The sequence below is a fragment of the Mus musculus genome, chromosome 4 (genome assembly GCF_000001635.26).
Source record: "Mus musculus strain C57BL/6J chromosome 4, GRCm38.p6 C57BL/6J".
Lineage (NCBI taxonomy): Eukaryota > Metazoa > Chordata > Mammalia > Rodentia > Muridae > Mus > Mus musculus.
The window spans coordinates 4621089-4633642 of record NC_000070.6 but is presented as its reverse complement, the minus strand read 5'-3'; the positions used below and the strand labels follow the sequence as shown (position 1 = coordinate 4633642).

Below are 12554 nucleotides of genomic sequence, written 5' to 3'. Positions count from 1 at the left end.
GACTTTGCTATCTCAGGACAGCATTTTCACTTGGAGGAACCAATGCTGAATAGTTGAATGCGAACAAAGACCCATGTACAACATCTACTTAAGACATCACAGGGTATCAAGGCTAAGAGAAATACATTTGCAATGTGGTCCTGGAGACCTTCACAGCAGTAATACCTTGAGGCAAGCAGAAGCCTGTTCTCAGAAGCAGGACTGTGTCCACCCTTCCTTAACCTCCGTTAAGGAGTACATCCCAAGCTTTTCAATTCTACTTAGCAGACTTCTGTTGGTGTTATGGTAAAAAGAGCTCTAAACATGTTCTGTAGTTTTTGCTAACAGTTCAGGTTATTTGAACAGTAACCATCACATTTGTACCTTAGATGGCACCACACATAAGCTGCCTATCCCGCTGCTAGCATTTCGCGTGGCATTGTTTGCTATGGCTTTTGGAAAGTGTCACACCTTTTCCCATGGCAACTACATTGACTTTGACTCTAACCTTCTTTACATCTGCTTTCCTAATTCACTTCTCCAGCTCTGCTGATGAAACAGACATATTTCTCACTTGGTCTGTACTAAGAACTGTAGTGACGTAAGCCAAGAAGTATTTTCCTGACAACAAGAAGAGCTGGTGTTGCTGTGTGAACAAAGCAGTTTGGCAACAATTTAACTCACATATACCAGCTCCATTTACTTCAGGATACATGTGATGTGCCATGAAGGATGCTGACCTGTACAGATCACAAGGCACTAAATTAGATCAGATTTTTTAATGCTATCCTCCCAGGCTGTGGGATAAATGAAGGACCATTTAGAACCATGAGCACAGTTGAACAAGAAAGGTGTGTGCAAGGCTGTCAACAAAAGCAAAATACATACTAGAAACCTAAGCAGCTCATTTTTCAGTTTCAGTTGAATAACAGAATTTCTTTTTCGTTTTCTTTTTCTTTTCCTCTTTCTTCCTTTCTTTCTTTCTCTCTTTCTCTCTTTCTCTCTTTCTTTCTTTCTTTCTTTCTTTCTTTCTTTCTTACAAAGAGCTAACTTCTATAACCATCAAACAGATCTCTTCAGGAGCAATGACAATGAACTCACCTATCTCTTGTTTATAACTGATAACAGGTATTTTCTAGTCATGCTCATAGCTGTTGCAATGGCTGCTACCTCTGAGACCCCAGCCCTTTATTTCTACAGCTTATACCACTTTCCTTTCTATCTGCCTGGTGCTAGGTCTACAGGATACCGCAATGAAGGGGATTTCCACAACTCTAGTCAAGAACTAACAATTCGGGTTTATGCAGGATAAGGATCCCTTGTCTAATACGCTTGAGACCAGACAGAGGTGTATAGTGGTTGGTGTAATGTCACTTGTACTCTAATGCTAATACTTGATCCACGAGACTGGTTGCCTCAGAGACAAGACAGTCTGCACATAGCCCAAGTGATACTATGTGATCTTGCCCTCAAGTTATTTCTGATTGATGGATAAAGATGTCAACAGCCAATAACTGTGCAGAAGAGACATGGGTGGGATTTAAGGTTTCCAGAGGAGAATCGGGGAGGGGGAAGAAGAGGGAGAATGGAGGAGAAGCCACCATAAGGTGAGTCGTAAAACATGGCCCTGACTGCTGGCCATTTGAGGTTAAGACCAGCCCAGATAAAACATAGTAAGTAATAACATGGGTTATTGATAGGAAAGTAGATTCTAATAACATAGTGGAAATATCTGCCCAGCTCTTGTGCTTATTTTAAATAATAAAGGTTCTGTGTCTTTTATCTGGGAACTGAATGATCAAGGTAGGGTAGAAATCCTGGGTTTGGCTTCAAAGTTTTTACAACAGAAGTGTTTCAGAGTTAATATATAATGAGGTAGCATAGAGATAGGATTTGAGTCTAAACACAAAATTGTCTTGTGTTTCCCTGTACCTTACATTCACAGTGTGAGATAATTTTGAAACTTCCATGTGACTATGACTTTTCATGTGAAGTCAGGTTAGACTTACCCACATGTGCATCCTATTGGTTCTCAGCAAGTTTTGGAGTTTAGAGCACTTCAGATCATAGATATTCAGATTGCAGAGTTCAACTTGTTCTTGAATAACTGTGAGCAGAGATCTACAAATAAACTCACATACATATACATTTTGAACATGAGAGAGGCTCATGGCATCCCCCAAACCATGCAAGCAAGTCTTAGGCCAGAAATTCAAGTATCTCTAAATATTTCTAATTCCTGATTTTGGTTTGTTTGTTTTATTTGTTTGTTTTGTTTTTCTGTAATAAAACTAATCTGTAGTGTGCTGCAACCATCTAGACACCATCTTCCCACAGAGTTTTTAGAATTGAATGTGAAATGTCATAAATAATATGTGCATTTACTAAATAAAAGATTTTAATTTGGGAAGGCATTGAAGTGCTGATGGCTTTGTAGTTTCCCTTCTTTGAATGATGATTTAGTTCTACTTCTTTAGTTAGATTGTTTCTTAGTATTCATCCAAGGAGTACTGCATGCATCCTAGTACAAAGATGAGAAAATTATGGGGACTTGGGAAGGGGAGAGGAGCCTCTTACTCCAGAGTATGATTGAAGCCTCTTGCTAAGTATCAACAATTACAACATAATTCACAGTGCTCACTGTGAAGGTTGCTAATACAGGGACAATACCCTCTCCCCTTTCTGTGTTCTGAAATATCGTCTCACTGTGTGGCATTGGTTGGCTTGGAACTCAATGAGTAAACAATTCTGTCCTTGAATTTATAGCATGTCTCCTGCCACAGCTTCCTGAGTTCTCGGATTACAGAAATGAACTGATGTGCTAGGCTCCAGACAAGACTCCTTTTGTAATGTTAAAGAAGAACTTAAAATGCCTAAGCCTATGCCTATATGACTTTTTTTTTTAAAGATTTATTTATTATATGTAAGTACACTGTAGCTGTCTTCAGACACACCAGAAGAGGGAGTCAGATCTCATTACAGATGGTTGTGAGCCACCATGTGGTTGCTGGGATTTGAACTCTGGACCTTCGGAAGAGCAGTTGGGTGCTCTTACACACTGAGCCATCTCACCAGCCCCTGCCTATATGACTTTAAAGGGTACTTCTGATTTTTTTTTCTCAGATATTTTCTTAGAATACCCAAAGCTAGACTAAGCAATTGTTTGCGGTGAGATCTTTCCTGTGACCTGTGACCTAACATTTCACCTTGTCAGCTGTGATCACTCATCCAATACCCACCTTATGACTTCATTTAAATTTGTTACCCACTTTTCAAGACATAACTTGAAAGTCACCACAGTCAGCATCTATTCCTCTAATTGTCTCCCTCCTGTGAGAACCCCATAGTCCTCAGGGTGTGTTCCCTCCTTCCCAAGTCTTTCTCCTTCTCTTATCCCTCATGTTTATGTTAGATCCTCTCTTAATAAGTCATTCTTCATACAGCCTGAACCGGGAATTCTTTTTGGAGGTGAAACTAAGGCTCTTGCTTTGCCTCAGTGGAGGGTTCTAAAGATGAAAGACTACTAACACTGACAGTCAACTCTGCTCAAGTTGCCACCAACACTGCTATTTTAAAAAGAAGTGAGGAAATTTGTCTTTTCATTTTTTATTTGTTTCTAATTTATATTGTATTGTTTTAAGTTATATCGACTTAGCTCATTAATACTTTTTCTATGTTGTCAAAACAAAACAAACGAACAAACAAAACTCTTTTCTAAGATTCAATTGGCTACTTAGATGTCTTGGAACTGAGAATTAGATTGAGAATTAACATCCTTTCTTTTCAGAGCTATGGTGACTGCTCTTTATATATCAAGGCTCAGACTACATACTCGTCTGTTTGACCTCTCTTTGTGGTTCCCTGCCTTGATTAATAGTTACTGGCTTCTGAAAATTCCATTCCCCATCATCCCCTATTCCTATCATACTCCTAGTTTCTTCGTGAGTAGAACAAGCATTGCAAACGTATTCTCAATCCTACCAGGGCATGCTTGCTGATTTCATGAATTCAATGGTGAGAAGAGAAGTGACATCTTTACTGAATTTTCCTGTCAATGAACACAGAATGTCTTCAAATGGTTTATAAGAAAAAGCATACATTTTTTCTTTGTGAAGGATTTGAATGTCTTTTTCTGGATCCATTCCAACATACCAGAGCTTTTGATGCAAGTTTCAATGGTATTTTCAGTGCTGTGTTTTCTAAGTGCCTTGGGACCTTTTTATTGAGCGTTCCTGTGACTAGTGTTTAGGGAGGGTGATTCTGTGTTCTGCTGCCAGCATTTGGGGATCCTCCTAGACTTGAGCCTTATTAGACTAGACTTCCAGGAAAGGAACTAGCAGGCCACACAGTGGCTGGAATTCTGGCTGAGAGCATGGGCTGGCTTGTCATTGATAACTCTGAGAAAAACTGAATTAAAAGAAGAAAAAGAAGAAGAAGAAGAAGAAGAAGAAGAAGAAGAAGAAGAAGAAGAAGAAGAAGAAGAAGAAGAAGAAGAAGAAGAAAAGAAAATTAAAAGGAATTTTTTTTCAGCTTCCCAAGAGTCAGAAAAATGTATGTGGTAGGATATGACCAGACCTCTCTCTGTGCTTAGGCAATATGCTTTGGGGGTCCAATGCCATCCAAACTCAGGGGATGTCCTTAGACAAGAAGACTTTTCCCTTTCTGGCTATGTGTACTTTTTTTTTCTTTTCTTTTTTTTTTTTTTTTTTTATTTCACTCAGTTGAGCTAAAGTAAGGATAGTTTTCTTTTTAAAAAGAGAATTTAACATTTTCCAGTGTTCGATTTTAGCAAGTATTTTCTTTTTATTTTGCCTATCAAAGTGCAGGAAATAAAATTTCCTTCCTCTCATTTTAACTTAAAAAAATAAGATGGTTTCCTTTCCCCTCCCCACTGTCTTCATCCTTCCTTGCTTGACTTGGGATTTCCTTTTTACCATAACCTACGTCCTTACTTTAACCAATCTGTTTCTTTTTTCCTTTTATTCCTGGATATTTTGGATCCAGGACCCCTCTATGTAGTCAGGGCTAGTCTTGAATTTTCAGCCCCAAGCCTGAGATTATAGGTGGATCAGTATACCCACTTTGTACACCCATGTCTTTTCAAAATTCCCTTTTGCATTTTTGAATAGACAAGATTCTATAGCAAATGTCTCCATAGCCACCTCTTAGACACCACAATTAATTTCATCATGTATCTACCCATCTGCCTACCTTTCTACCCACCTCATTCCACTTCTCTAGATGTACAGTCTTCATCTTATTTTACTATACAAATACCATCATAAGCTCTGAAATTTTCCTGGATTCTTTTAAAACATTATATTTTTAAAACATATATTTGGGCTGGTGAGATGGCTTAGTGGGTAAGAGCACCCGACTGCTCTTCTGAAGGTCCTGAGTTCAAATCCCAGCAACCACATGGTGGCTCACAGCCATCCGTAATGAGATCTGACTCCCTCTTCTGGAGTGTCTGAAGACAGCTACAACTCACATATAATAAATAAATTTTAAAAAAGAATATAAAAAAACATATATTTAAGTTAAAATACAATTACACCATGTTTCCCTTTCTTTTCTGCCTTCCAAGGCCTCCCATGCCTACCCACTTACTCTCAAATTTTCTTACATTTTTCAAAAATATCATTGTTACATACTTATGCACAAGTACACAAATCACACCTGCTGGATCCATTTTCGCTGCTCATGTGTACACGACTATTTCTTAATGAGCTCAAGCATAATACATATCACCTGTAACCACTTACAACATTTTTATTTTAGCCAACATTTTAGAACTGTGTGCTCAAAGAGAACTCTGTATTGTCTTTGTCTGTTATTTGCTTTCCTTTATTATTTTGCTTTTATTTTTGTTTTGGCATCTTTCTTAGGCTTCCTGGTTGTAAGATAACTAGCAATGTTAACTATGATATCATGCCTGCCGACTCTTATAAGTCCCTTGCTATGGTTTGTTTCCATCTGAAGAGCGGCAATGTTTTCAGTGTTCCCTTAGGACCTTCTCTTACGAATTTGGATATTTCTCCATTTTAGATTCATGCAAGCATGAGGAAACAGAGCAGACTAAGTATGAGTGAACTTTCAAATCTAGAACAGGTCTGCATGACCAGACATCCAAGTACTAAACTCTTGATTTTGAGGTTATTCTACTAGCAAAGGGACATACCACTGACATTAAATGAAAGGCAATGAGGGTGCACAGAGCCATACCATGTGGCCGAGGACACCTGGAAACAGAGCTCTATCTGGACCCCAGGCCAGAGTTGAATCATTCAAGGATCCATGTCCTTGATTTGATGTATCACACTTTCCATAGATTTTTTTATGTTTAATTTAATAAGAAACTAAAGATAACTCTGAAAACCACATAATTCAGTTATTGTTATTTGGAAAACGAAATGCATATTATCGGAAAGGATGCTGTGTTGTAAAATTAAACCAACAGACAGGGCAACCCCTATTACATTTGAACCAATGGCTTGCTTGAGTTTCACTTCTAATATTGTAATACAGCAATATAAGCTGGTATCTGGCATGTTTTCCTTCTGTTGGATAGCCTGCTTCCTCTGTTGTTCTGTTTTGTATTTTTCTTCTTGCCGTCACATGTTTGATTCTGGTTAACTAGATTGAAATTCATTATGTTTGTATTTTAACTTTATTAAAGCATTAATTTCATACATAGATCTCCCTTATGTTCTTTTGGAAGATTAACTACTGGGCTTAATCCTTTTGTCCAACTTAATCTCTTAACAACATTATTTTATGTCTTCATCACTGTGACAGTTTCATTGTTACTTTTGTTCTTCCTCATACTGAATACTCAGAAAATGATGGGAATTCTTCAACTCTGTTGTTTAGGGAATCAGATCTTACTTTGTATTTTTGCTTAAAGCTTTCTTTAAATCCATACTGCTTGGTTTAAAAAAAAAAGGAAAAAAAAACCCTTAGTTCTCATTAGAGCAATATCATAGGCCTTAGATGAGCCAAAGAGAAGCTTAAAATTATACAGATGGTTCACGTCTTAAAAAGAAACTTATTAGATTTTCTCCACATCCACTCCCCTGATCTAATTTTTGCTAGGATTATGGCTTCTTCTTTGGATTCCCTTCACATTTTAACTTTCTCTAAGAACTACATCTCAGCTTTGCTTGGCACTAATGCTGTCAAGTAAGACCATTTCTTTCCTATGTGTAGAAAAGGAAACCTGGAATAAACTCACCCAGTCCCATCTTTCCAGCCCCTCACCAGGTATATAACATACATGTATACTATATATTCCTATGACAGTAGAAAATATTTATGGTAGTATTTGACTTGTCAAATTGTATGTATAAAGTCTTATAAAATATAAGAGTTACTATATCACAAGGTATGTTTACATTCTTCATTTCTTTTTGACTTGCCCCTGTGGATAGCTCTGTACAGTGATGCAGGGAATAATGTTTATCACCTTCTTTCCTCTGACAGTTTTGTGTGGGACTGCCACTTGTTCCTCTCAGGAGATTCTGGGATGGATACTTTTTCTAGGATGAAGCAGCCATGCACTTGCTAGACCCTTGGTACACAATAGGATGTATTGTTATCATTTTGTCAACTGTAGCACGCTTCTTACAGGTATGCCTTTGCACAATATATAAGATTCAACTGCACTCAGTTGTGGCAGACAGATCTTCTCTTCATTCCCTCATTGACTTTTTAGTTGTTGCTTGACTTGGGATTTCCTTTTTACCATAACCTACGTCCTTACTTTAACAAATCTGCCTTAAAAGATGTAAGAATGCTCTGTTTCTTTTCTCTCCTTCTATAGTTTGAGTGCCTGCATCACTCACATCATGATGGTTATTTGTCTAAATATCCACCCTAAGTGTGATAAAGCTATAGATTAGAACATCATTATATAACCCATAAGTGTGCAGATCCACCCCACACTGTAATATAAAGTACATTTCAATAAATATAATGTAGTCCTGTTGATATCCATGTAACTGTCAAAAATGAGCAGAAATGGTTTTTAGCTTCTTTTTGTCTGAAAATTGCTTTAAGAAATAAACAATTCAAGAAAAATAAAAAGGCCACTTCAAAACTTTCATATTTATGAAAGAAATTTTCATTAAAGCAATTCCAATAAGAAATGTATGTTTTGGTTGACACATAATAAGGAAGTTCATTTGGGCTGTCTACTAAATTTATTAATGTGTTACAAGATTGCATTGTTAGGCAGTGAGAAATAACTGCTCTATTAAAGGCCCTGCATACATTTCTTTTTTAAAATAAAGTACTCAAGTTCCACAGTTGAGATGACAAAATGAATACCTCACTTTGAATTCAGTGGGAAAGATGCCATTAAAATATATTAAGTCACTATTGTGATTTTCCTCAGGACAGATGCTTCTGTGAGGGCCTGGTAGGAAACAGATTATGGCAACTTCATTCAAAATCCGGTGCCTGGACTGGGATGCCGATTAGCTTTGTGTAAATCCAGTACTTTAAAGAACATTAAAAACTCTAACAGTAAATATAATGCTGATCCTCAGCAAATATGCTAAGTGACAAAAAATAAAGACAGCTTTTCTTGTGTGTTAAGTGTTTGGTTTTATGAAATGATGTAAGAGTTGGAATATGACTCTGCAAAGGTAAAGAGAATTATGAAAGAATCTCCAAGCAGGAGATGCATAACACTGAGAGTCAGTACTGTGGTACAATGTCGGCAGGCCAGGGTAACCTGCTAGGAGCCCTATGGAAACCCCACTAGTTTGGGTGGACCATCCTAAGGCCAAAGTTCCAGGAACAAAAATAAAGCTTTCCAAATGTGGCACGTGGCTTAGATGCTAAGTGATGGGTCACTTAGCATTTTCTTCATCCCATCTTGATGCAATGCAGTACCACTGCCAACTCTATCAACTATATACATGTGTCTGTTTCTAATATGCTTTTTAAAACAGTGATGATGGTTCCCTCATTGTTTTTGATAAGAAGGTAAGATAGAAATTTAGGTTCCTTGAAAGAATCATCACTATCGGCAGTTGAGTCAGAACAAGATGTAAGTACTATTCCTCCTCGTTCCTTTGATCCAGGCAATTCATGATGAGTCAACAGTCACGCAGAAGTATCCAAGTCATTTACCTCCATGTGGGTGAAAGTTCCAGGCTAACTCTGCAGAACTGTGTGGGGAGCAGAGCAGAGAAAGCACACTGAATGGCCCAGCACTTGCTCTGGAGTAGAAGTTCAGATGCTAACCCCCAATATCTGCTCGCCAAGAAAACAGTATTTCCCCCATCAAAGGCCTCATGTGTAACTTGTGCCATGGCCAAGGGAATTTGAAATCTTCTAGGCTAACCAATGTCAATATTACTCAGGAAGGACCATTCTTTCTGGTCTTGTTATTCTCCTTATCATTTTACTCCTATGATTCTGAAATTTAAAAAAAAATGTTTTTGATCAATTACTGACTCGCTCTCTTTGAGCACTAATCAGCTGACTTAACTGGTGATAATCACTGCACTCTGTCTCTGCTTGAATGGAAAAATTGCAGTGCTCTAAGTTATCCTCTTATGGCCAGCAAGTCCAAAGTCATGCTCCCTGGCAACCGGACTTGCACCCTGACAGGGGCAATGTTTTCAGTTCATTATCTTGAACAGCAGGAATGCTGAATTCTGTCTTATAAAGTAGGTCAGTGTTGAGGGCACAGGAGGGCACTACAAATGAAACCATCTGGCCAGTGGTAAAGTAGCCATGTTAGCACGGACTGTACTGTACTATATACCAAAGATGGATTGTTAACCTTTTTCATATTGTGATAGTTATAAATGATGAAATATTTACCCATTTTTTAGGGGTTTAACAATTTGATAATTTGGTCAATGATAAAAGTGACTTTACTGGCATATTCAAAACACTTAAATCACATGGCTACCACCGGAATCAAGATAAGAAAAAAGTCCCTCATCTCTCAAATTCTTTTATGCTCACTGTTTGTGGGTAAGCCTTATTTCAGTCCCAACCTGCTTGCTTGTAAACACTATGTCATTTTCTAATATTCACTTTGGGCCTTTCCTAGAAAGGCACATAAAAGAAATCATACATCATATAGGTTGCAATCTGGCTGTTTTCCTTTACCAAAATTCAGCTGTGATTTTTAAAACTTCTGTGTAATAGCCAATTCCTAAACAGCATCTGGATTATAACTTAGAAACTGAATATCTAGTAAATCTCCATGCATTAAATATTCTTGGACACTAGGATAATAAACTTTTAAGAGGTAGTAGGGAGGGTCTATTTGGAGGACCTTATGTTATTGGGGACATTCCACTAAAGGAGACTGTGGGATCCTACCTTTCTTCCAAACCCTTTTACTCATCATTTCTCATGAGGACATAAAAGCAATGGGCACTTATTCATGGAATGGAACTTCTAAACCCTGAGTCACAGTAAATTCCCCTCATACATTTGTTATACTAACAGTTACATTAACAGTAACTAATATATTCTAAGAATTAAGCTTCCCTTCTCTGGACTTTATAGAACTAAACTACAAAATGGTGTTGAAAAAACTAACCTTAGATGATTGGACCCTTTCCTCCATTGGTTTCCTTCAGGGATGGAGCAGAGCTGCAACTAGGAAGCGACCACAGACATAACAAGCATCCTTGAGTTCAAATATAACTAATTCTCTTTGACTTTTAGCTACACATAAAAACAAAGCTTCTTCTAAAACAAAAACCAAGTACAGGGACTGTTATATTAAATTTTAATATCAAATAAACATAAATTGTTAAAGAGCAAAAAAAGCCAATCTCTGTCTCTGCTATGATTCATCTTTAAGCACTTGGTGTGCTTACTTAGGAAACCAAGACGGCATTTGAGCAGTCCTAGAAAATACAAGAACATTACGCTCATTCAAACAGCCCAGGCTTCCTACCTCCCCTGTCTTTTTCTCTCTCTGCTAAGATCAACACTCACACAGAATAAGAAAGAATAGCTAATGTGCATTGGCTTTGGAATAGGTCTTGATATTTGCTGTTAGTATGACACATACTTACATACAAATTTGAGAGTCATGAAGTTCTGCATAGAATTAATAGAATTCCTTGGCTTCCTTAAGACCTGGAAAATAGAAACCCATGTTTAGCTTAGCTGTCCAGAATTTTTGTCCTTGTTCCTAGGTTGTCAGTCATGACTAATTTTAGGTTACACTAGATGCTCAGTGAGAACTGCTTTTCCAGCCTCTCCTAAAGAGAAAGGCCTGTAAAATGCTATGAAATCTTTACCAGTCACCATAATACTCAAGGCGAATACATTTGACACCATCTGGGGTTAGCTGCCCATGTAGTAGGGAAAGGGAATACAGTATGACCAGGTGTTTGATAATTAGCATGGATAGTCAGGGTTGGAAAGTAAGCCCTGAGCCTTGGAGTTGAAAGTCATGACATTCACAGGTTATACTAGATGCTCAGTGACAAATTGTGATGTGGAACCTGAGGTTGCAATAAAACCAAAACCAGGAAGTGAAGGTAAAGAGCACAGGCTAAGGAGTATACTCCGTTGGGCAGCTGAACCATAGTAAACAGTTGATTAGTGAGTTCGTAGACATTAGCCATCATCCTACTTCCATTTTTGAGACAACTCTGAGTCTCTCTAGTGTTTGGATGAAAGCTTTGGGCTCTATTTCAACAAAAACTAATGCCAGACTACCATAGCAGATAAAAGTGTGTAGTAGGGCTTCCAGGGTAGAAATGAAAACGAGTCTATGGTAGTGAAGACAATCTCATTTTCCGTATAGGATATGTATGGAAAAGAAACATGAATTAATGAAATGTTAATGAATAACAATAAGAATAAGGATGTTTTAAATTAATAACTTTCTTTAAATTTCAGGGCATAAGTAACAAGTAGCATTAACAGTAACAATAGACTGTTTCCAAGTGAAATCCAAGATAAAGCTGATTTACATAAAACACTTATAATGAGCACATTTGTGGGAGTCCTCTAAAATTTAAGATTAGTTTATATTCTTTGCACCTTTTCCTGATAAAATGGTCCCATGTTCCTTTAGGGCTCCAGAACTCAATGTATATCAAACTCTGGACACTCATGATTCTTAAACCATTGGTGAAGTATCTGCATACAAGCTACATTCTTGTATATGAAAGGAATAGTGAGAAGGAATTGATCCACATGTGTCCAAGTTCAGGCATGTTTTTTAAGAGTAATATTTTTATTCTATGGTTGTTTGAATCCAAGGATACAGAGCCCACATATACAGAGCACCAGCCTTATTACTCTCTCAATATTAGTTTATTTTACAGTGTTCCATTTTTTCATTCCTATTTCAGAGTATACATTAAGCGGTACATTTTCTATATGTTTCCTGAATGTGCTTACTTTAGTTATAGATAACTGAACTTTTACAGCACTGATTATAGCCTAGATGTGTTACTTATTGCAGCGGTTGTATATGGACCCTTTTGCCTTCTATCTCTAACTCTTTATAAACCATAAGCACATTACTTATTATCAGGATAAATGATATAATATTTTGACCTATGTGTAGGTAGAACTTT

At 37.4% G+C, this 12554-nt stretch overlaps 1 long non-coding RNA gene across 1 annotated transcript; it reads right to left on the bottom strand.

The window, feature by feature from the left end:
- Positions 1–8152: 8152 nt before the first annotated feature.
- Gm33259 lies at positions 8153–11056 on the bottom strand. Its single transcript, XR_881085.1, has 3 exons — positions 11034–11056; positions 10550–10608; positions 8153–9155 (listed from the first exon to the last, which is right to left on the bottom strand). It is a non-coding gene; the product is annotated as a predicted gene, 33259 (long non-coding RNA).
- Positions 11057–12554: the final 1498 nt, after the last annotated feature.